The sequence below is a fragment of the Cibotium barometz genome, chromosome 51 (genome assembly GCF_041138505.1).
Source record: "Cibotium barometz isolate CiBa-2024 chromosome 51, ASM4113850v1, whole genome shotgun sequence".
Classification (NCBI taxonomy): Eukaryota; Viridiplantae; Streptophyta; class Polypodiopsida; order Cyatheales; family Cibotiaceae; genus Cibotium; species Cibotium barometz.
Genome location: NC_141096.1, coordinates 30,248,552 through 30,256,397, shown reverse-complemented (window position 1 = coordinate 30,256,397; position 7,846 = coordinate 30,248,552). Strand labels below are relative to the sequence as shown.

At 40.0% G+C, this 7,846-nt stretch overlaps 1 pseudogene; it reads left to right on the top strand.

Annotated features, from left to right (window-relative positions):
- The first annotated feature begins 592 nt into the window (after window positions 1–592).
- Window positions 593–2,183, top strand: LOC147609522 (phospholipase A1-Igamma1, chloroplastic pseudogene; annotated as a pseudogene).
- The last annotated feature ends 5,663 nt before the right edge of the window (window positions 2,184–7,846 follow it).

Below are 7,846 nucleotides of genomic sequence, written 5' to 3'. Positions count from 1 at the left end.
AGCAAGTGTAAAGGCAAGCGGGTTGTAGAGGAGACCTAGTTGTGAACATTCTCGGCAAGGTAAATGCTGAAGACGAAGATCAAGTTGATGATGAAGGATGTTGATCTTGTTAGTGATGAAGAACAGTTTGAAGCTCATATTTATTTATAAACTTTAGATATATATATATATATTGTGTGTTTGTTTGTGTATGTATGTATGTATATAAATACATACACACACTTGCAATCATGCATATGCACACATAGTCACACGTACATGCACAAACACACTTGAGTGTACGTTTGTACACACATATTTTTAGAGAAACATACCCTCACATGTGCATGCTTGCAACAACTCGCAGGTCACATGCTAGTTATGAAGAATGTGCGGGTCAGAGGCCGACAACAATCGAGCATCCCGGCGGAGGTGGCTTGGCATGCTGAGGTGGAGCGCCGACCAGCTGTTAGCCGCCAGAATCTGTGAAAGGTGTGGCGTACCTATGCTGACTCTGCTGGGTGGCCTCCCTTGAGAAATAAGGCACGTGTCATTTGACGGCTTTATCAATATTGCAGCTTTTTATGGGTGAAAACATCTCCGGTCTAATCGCCAATCTAGTGAAAACATCTCCTCCTCGCTCTCGCGCATAAGCTCTCCTACGGCATTATCAGCGTCATTGGCCGTTACAAGCTCTGTACTAATGGAGTACCCGCCCGCTATTCGCTCTGTACCAATGGAGCCCTCGCGCGCAGCTATGAGCTCTAGTGTACAAATTATGGTTTGCCCGCCCGCTAGACAATATAGTAAAGCCACGTCAAGCGAGGGGACTAGCCACTTGGCAAGTGTGTGGAAGGAAATTCAAGGGCAAAACAACTGGAAGGGCTTCCTCGACGTGGAGCCATTGGATCAGACCCTCCGGGCGGAAATCATCCGCTATGGTGAGCTCGCGCAGGTTAACTACGACGCGTTCGACTCCGACAGTCACTCGGTCTACTGTGGCAGCAGCAGGTATGCCGCCCGGGATCTTTTCAAGAAGGTCGACAAGGAGGACTGCGGCTACGAGGTGACCAGGTACCTCTTCGCCACATTGGACATCAAGCTGCCCAAGTTCCTCCTCCTGTCAGAGAGGGATGCATCGGAGCGGTGGACCGGGGACTCCAACTGGATTGCCTACGTGGCAGTGGCCACCGACAAAGAGATGAAACGGCTGGGTAGAAGAGACATCCTCGTCGCATGGAGGGGCACAGTCATGGGCACGGAATGGGTCGCAGATCTCACAGACGTTCAAACGCGTCCGGATTTCGAGCCAGGCCAGAAAAAGGTGAGGGTGGAAAAGGGTTTCCTAAGCTTGTACACTTCCAAGAAGGCGGGGTCCAAGTTCAATGACACGAGCGCCAGGGAGCAATTGGCATGTGCGCTGAAGAAGCTGTTGAAGAAGTATGAAGGGGAGAAGGTGAGCATAACCATAACAGGACACAGCCTTGGGGCGGCACTGGCTGTGTTGAGCGGTTATGACATATCAGCCAACATAGGTCAGTGGAACGGCGGCGGAGCTGGGCAGGCACCGATTATAACGGTCTTCTCTTTCGCAGGGCCTAGGGTGGGAAACTTGGCCTTCAAGCACAGAGTGGAGGAGTTGGGGTTGAAGGTGTTGAGGGTGGTCAATGTGCATGACACGGTGCCTAAGGTACCTGGATTCAACGTGAATGAAAGAGGGGTGTGGGGCGCCATAGCAGCCATGGGTTGCGGCCCACTGCTCGACTTGTGGCCATGGGCCTACTTCCACGTGGGCCAGGAGTTCCGCCTCGATAGTCATGTTTCACCCCACCTCCGAAAGCCTTCTTTCTTCTCCACACGAAACCTGAATCTCCACCACAATCTTGAGGTCTACCTACACACACTAGATGGCTTCCAGGGATTCGGGCGGAAGTTTGCGTCTGTGTTCGCTCGAAACCCTGCCCTAGTGAACAAGTCATCCGACTTTTTGGTGCATAAGCTATTTTTCCCATCCCATTGGTGGCAGGAAAGAAACAAGGGCCTCATAAAGAACCAGTATGGTCAGTGGTCACTTGCCCCTCGGCCCAAGCACCACCGCCCAGAGAACCAGCAACCCTGAGTAAGTAATGATACAACAGGTGGTGGGTAATGATATATAGATAGGTGCTCGTTGTAAATACTACATATTTCACTCTGGAAATCACAAGATCAAAATTGATGGTCTTGAAATCACAAGAAAAGTAAAGTCATAGATTATTGCTTTTGTTTAATATCTCACATCTCGTTTTGAGTTGGGTGGAAAACCTCTTTCTATGGCCAAGCCTCGCCTACACAAAAGACTACATATTTCACTCTTGAAATCACAAGCAAAGTAAAGTGATAGATTATTGCTTTTGTTTAATATCTCACATCTCGTTTTGAGTTGGGTGGAAAACCCCTTTCTATGGCCAAGCCTCGCCTACACAAAAGAGGATATCATCGTTTTAAAAGATTGAGCCAAAATTTTAGTGTTATTAGAACCACTGTGCTCTTATCGAAAATTGTAGTGTTATGAGACCCAATGTGATCTTATCCAAAAAAATTGCAACCCATCACCTACTCCTCCACAAGTAACATTTACTCTTTTAGAACATCTTTTTCTTTTGAAGTTAGATGTGATATTTGTTTATTTGTTCTACTCTTTTGACCACATGTTTGACATAAGACTTTTATGGTCTTAATTTATATATCGGGTTGTATAGGTCATTATCACCTTCCATGGGCATTAATATATCTTTGTTGCTTTTTTTCTTTCTATCTCTATCTTTCATTTCCTCTCTCTCCTTCATTCTATTGTATTTGTCATATAATAGTTTGACCAAGTACTAGCTAGACTTAAAAAAGGATTCACAAAGAGGAATGCCTTAATGAGGCTTCAGAAGGGGAAGCATCGCATTGATCTAAGTAAAAAATATACTAGCTAGTTTCAATCCGCGATTTTACACTCTTGATCACATGTTTAAGAGATATATAGTAAACTCAAAATTCATCAAATTAAGGTGCCCTTTTTCAAAACAAGTTCTACCAATGTTAAAGAACCCTGTTGTTTTGTTGTGTTGATAGATTTTGTACATCTCAAAACTCGGTTTCATCCTTTATTATTAGTTCTTTTTTGGCTTTTTTCCCTATGCATCGAAAGCCTCCTCATTGGTGGACACCCCTCACCGCTGTTGGTTCTCCTCTAGTAAATCATCTATATTAATTTTCTCAAAAATTGTCAATTTTTTTGGTATACTTAGATGAAGAAAACTACTACACACTACCATGGTCTTTCTCTCTGTCTCTAAACCAACCTATGAGCTACCTCTAGTCTTAACTATAACTAATGTTGATGGGTGTGAACAGCCCCTAGCATTTTGGCATTAGCATGGGTGTGAACACCCCCTAGCATTAATAACATTAGCTTAGACTAATCATTTGTGGGAATTGATTATTACAAGATGTCATATCAAGAAGTGTTTCAAAGCAGGTTAGTGGGGAGTTAGGATCTTGTGGAGATTATGGGAGCCCAATAGTCACATGGGTAGCTTAGCAGTCACATGGGTATCCCAAGAGTTACAATATGGATATCCCAAGAGTCACATGGATATCCCAAGAGTCACATGCGTATCCCAAGAGTCACACGGTTGGATGGCTATATAAATCCCCTCTTGTATGCAAATTGGATATGATATGACTATTGTATACTTAGATGAAGAAAACTACTACACATACCATGGTATTTCTCTCTGTCTCTAAACCAACCTATGAGCTACCTCTAGTCTTAACTATAACTAATGTTGATGGGTGTGAACATCCCCTAGCATTTTGGCATTAGCATGGGTGTGAACACCCCCTAGCATTAGTAACATTAGCATGGGTGTGAACCAGCAACCCTGAGTAAGTGGTGGGTAATGATATATAGATAGGTGCTCGTTGTAAATACTACATATTTCACTCTGGAAATCACAAGATCAAAATTGATGTTCTTGAAATCACAAGATCAAAATTGATGGTCTTGAAATCACAAGCAAAGTAAAGTGATGGATTATTGCTTTTGTTTAATATCTCACATCTCGTTTTGAGTTGGGTGGAAAACCTCTTTCTATGGCCAAGCATCGCCTACACAAAAGAGGATATCATCGTTTTAAAAGATTGAGCCAAAATTTTAGTGTTATTAGAACCAATGTGCTCTTATCGAAAATTGTAGTGTTATGAGACCCAACGTGATCTTATCCAAGAAATTTGCAACCCATCACCTACTCCACAAGTAACATTTACTCTTTTAGAACATCTCTTTTTTTTAAAAGGTAGATGTGATATTTGTTTATTTGTTCTACTCTTTTGACCACATGTTTGACATAAGACTTTTATGGTCTTAATTTATACATCGGGTCGTAAAGGCCATTCTCGCCTTCCATGGGCATTAATATATCTTTGTTGCTTTAGTTCTTTCTATCTCTATCTTTCATTTCCTCTCTCTCCTTCATTCTATTGTATTTGTCACTATAGTAGTTTGACCAAATACTAGCTAGACTTAAAAAAGGATTCACAAAGAGGAATGCCTTAATGAGGCTTTAGAAGGGGAAGCATCGCATTGATCTAAGAAAAAAATATACTAGCTAGTTTCAATCCGAGATTTTACACTCTTGATCACATGGATAAGAGATATATAGTAAACTCAAAATTCATCAAATTAAGGTGCTCTTTTTCAAAACAAGTTCTACCAATGTTAAAGAACCATGTTGTTTTGTTGTGTTGATAGATTTTGTACATCTCGAAACTCGGTTTCATCCTTTCTTATTAGTTCTTTTTTGCCTTTTTTCCCTATGCATTGAAAGCCTCCTCATTGATGGACACCCCTCACCGCTGTTGGTGGACACCCCTCACCGCTGTTGGTTCTCCTCTAGTAAATCATCTATATTAATTTTCTCGAAATTTGTCAATTTTTTGGTATACTTAGATGAAGAACACTACTACATACTACCATGGTCTTTCTCTCTGTCTCTAAACCAACCTATGAGCTACCTCTAGCCTTAACTATAACTAATGTTGCTGGGTGTGAACAGCCCCTAGCATTTTGGCATTAGCTTGAGTGTGAACACCCCCTAGCATTAGTAACATTAGCTTAGACTAATCATTTGTGGGATTTGGGTATTACAAGATGTGATATCAAGAAGTGTTTCAAAGCAGGTTAGTGGGGAGTTAGGATCTTGTGGAGATTATGGGAGCCCAATAGTCACATGGGTAGCTTAGCAGTCACATGGGTATCCCAAGAGTTACAATATGGGTATCCCAAGAGTCACATGCGAATCCCAAAAGTCACATGCTTGGATGGCTATATAAATCCTCTCGTGTATGCAAATTAGATATGACATGACTATTGTATGGACATGATTCTTATACACACACACACACACATGCACATACTCCCTCTCTCTTCTTACACTCTCCCACACATAGAATCTCTCTCTCTCTCTCTCTATCACGCATGTATGCACACATACACACACACTTTCTCTCTCTCTCACGCACACATACACATATGTAAATATATAGTATATATAATATTATGTTTTTAGATATATATTCCTATACATGTACACATATACTTATACATATATACATGTATTTAAAAATATAAATACAAACATTGACATAATTTAATTAATTTTGATTAAATTTTAATGTGCGGAGATGGGCGATAAGCTATGGTCACTTTTAAATATATAGATAGATATATCATACACACATCAAAACACACACACACACACACACACACACACACACATATAAATATATAATATACATATACATACATACATCCATATGTATGTATGTATAAATGTAAATAAAAACACACACACACATGTATACACACATATACATATATGTTTTTTATTTAATTTATATTTCTGTTTATATTTTATTAAAAGCTACTTTTTATTCTCTATCTCTCACTCTCTTTCTCTCTCTTTTCACCCTCTCCCTCATTATCTCTCTCTCTCTCTCTCTCTCTCTCTCTCTCTCTCTCTCTCTCTCCAGGTCTATGTCCCATCTCACTCTCCTCAAGCACATTCTACACATAGATGCAAATGTACGCACATGCATGTATATACTCTTTGTCTCACTCACTCACTCTCTCTCTCACACACACACACATATGTACACACCGCACATACACTAATGCAAATGCACACTCTCTCCTCCCACACAAACTATCTCCTATGTAGAAATTCTTTGCCTCTCTCTCTCTCTCTCTCTCTCTCTCTCTCTCTCTCTCTCACACACACACACACACACACACACACACACACACACACACATGTACACACCGCACATACACTAATGAAAACGCACACTCTCTCCTCCCACACAAAATATCTCTTACATAGAAATTCTCTGCCTCTCTCTCTCTCTCTCATGCACACACACACTCCCTCTCTCTTCATGCACACTCTCGCACATAGAAACTCTGTCTCTCTCTCTCTCTTTCTCCATGTATTTCAAAATCATACCCAAAGAATATCACCATGAAGCTATTAGATCATGACAAACTATTGGAATCACTTCCCAAAATGACATTGACAATATGACCAAGTGCTACAAGATAATGCCATGTTTCTTCCTTAGTGAAATGTTTGCAACAACAAATTTCACAAGCCTTGCTTATCTTGGTGTTAGCACATAAACCAATCCATATAAAAGTGTTGCAAAAAAGGACTTTCTCTATCAATGTGCATTTTGCTTTAGGGAAATAAAAAACAAGATAAGATGCTTTGTTTACTACACAGACCTGCGCTGCTACATTGAGATCTCTCTTTTTAATCAAGGTAAGGTTATTCTTTATATCCCGAGAAAAGCTTAGTATCTTGTTCCTCTTTTATTTTCCATTCTCTTATTTTTCTTCTTCTTAATGTGACAAAAAATTTATGTATACACTTTATGCATGCCAGCTTATGTACAAAGTTTATGCATAGGGATGCTTCTTCTTAAAGCTCTTTTTGAAAAGATAAACAAATTGGGGTTACCTTATATGTGCTTTCTTTTTAGGTTTCCTTTCTCTATTTTGTGTCTTTTTTTAAAATAATTAGCTATATGCACACAGTAGTCATGCATAAGCTCTTAAAATAAAAAAACATTCACAAAGCTTTTGTTTTAAGACACACCATACCATTGGTTATAATACTTGATTTATCACTACATTTATGGAGTAATAAAGCATGCCTCCCCATGTTACATAATGTCCACTCTTTAGTTATACGACGGGTACGCCCAAATGTTAGTGTACCCTCCTAGCAAATTGGTATTGTGGGTGACCCCACATTAAATACTGGTTACCTAGTGTTATTGGCATAGCTTGAGACCATGCTTGACGGGTGTATGTTGTTGAGGTGTAACAAGTAGTGCCGTACTTGAGAACTATATTGTGGTCAAGTGAAACAAGTAGTGCCATGCTTGACAATTATATTGTGGTCAAGTGAAACAAGTGGACAATGCTAGACAACTACACACGGTTAAAGCGTAACAAGAGGTTTATGCTATTGATGTGCCATGGGGATTTGAAAGTGTAACAAGTGGCAATACACACCATGTTAGATGGTGCGTATAATAATACTCTCATTGTAGTGAAACAAGTGTTAAGTGATGGTGATGTTGTTCTATCTCTCTTGTTTATGCTATGTTATGCTCTTTCATATCAATTTGATACAAGTCTATGATTTAATCTTGACGTATTTTTATTATTTTCAATTTATGGAATATTTAAATCTCCATGTACCAAAGGTCTTATAACACCCCATCCAATCCTTATGAGAAAATATCACATACAATTTTTCTTTTAAAAATA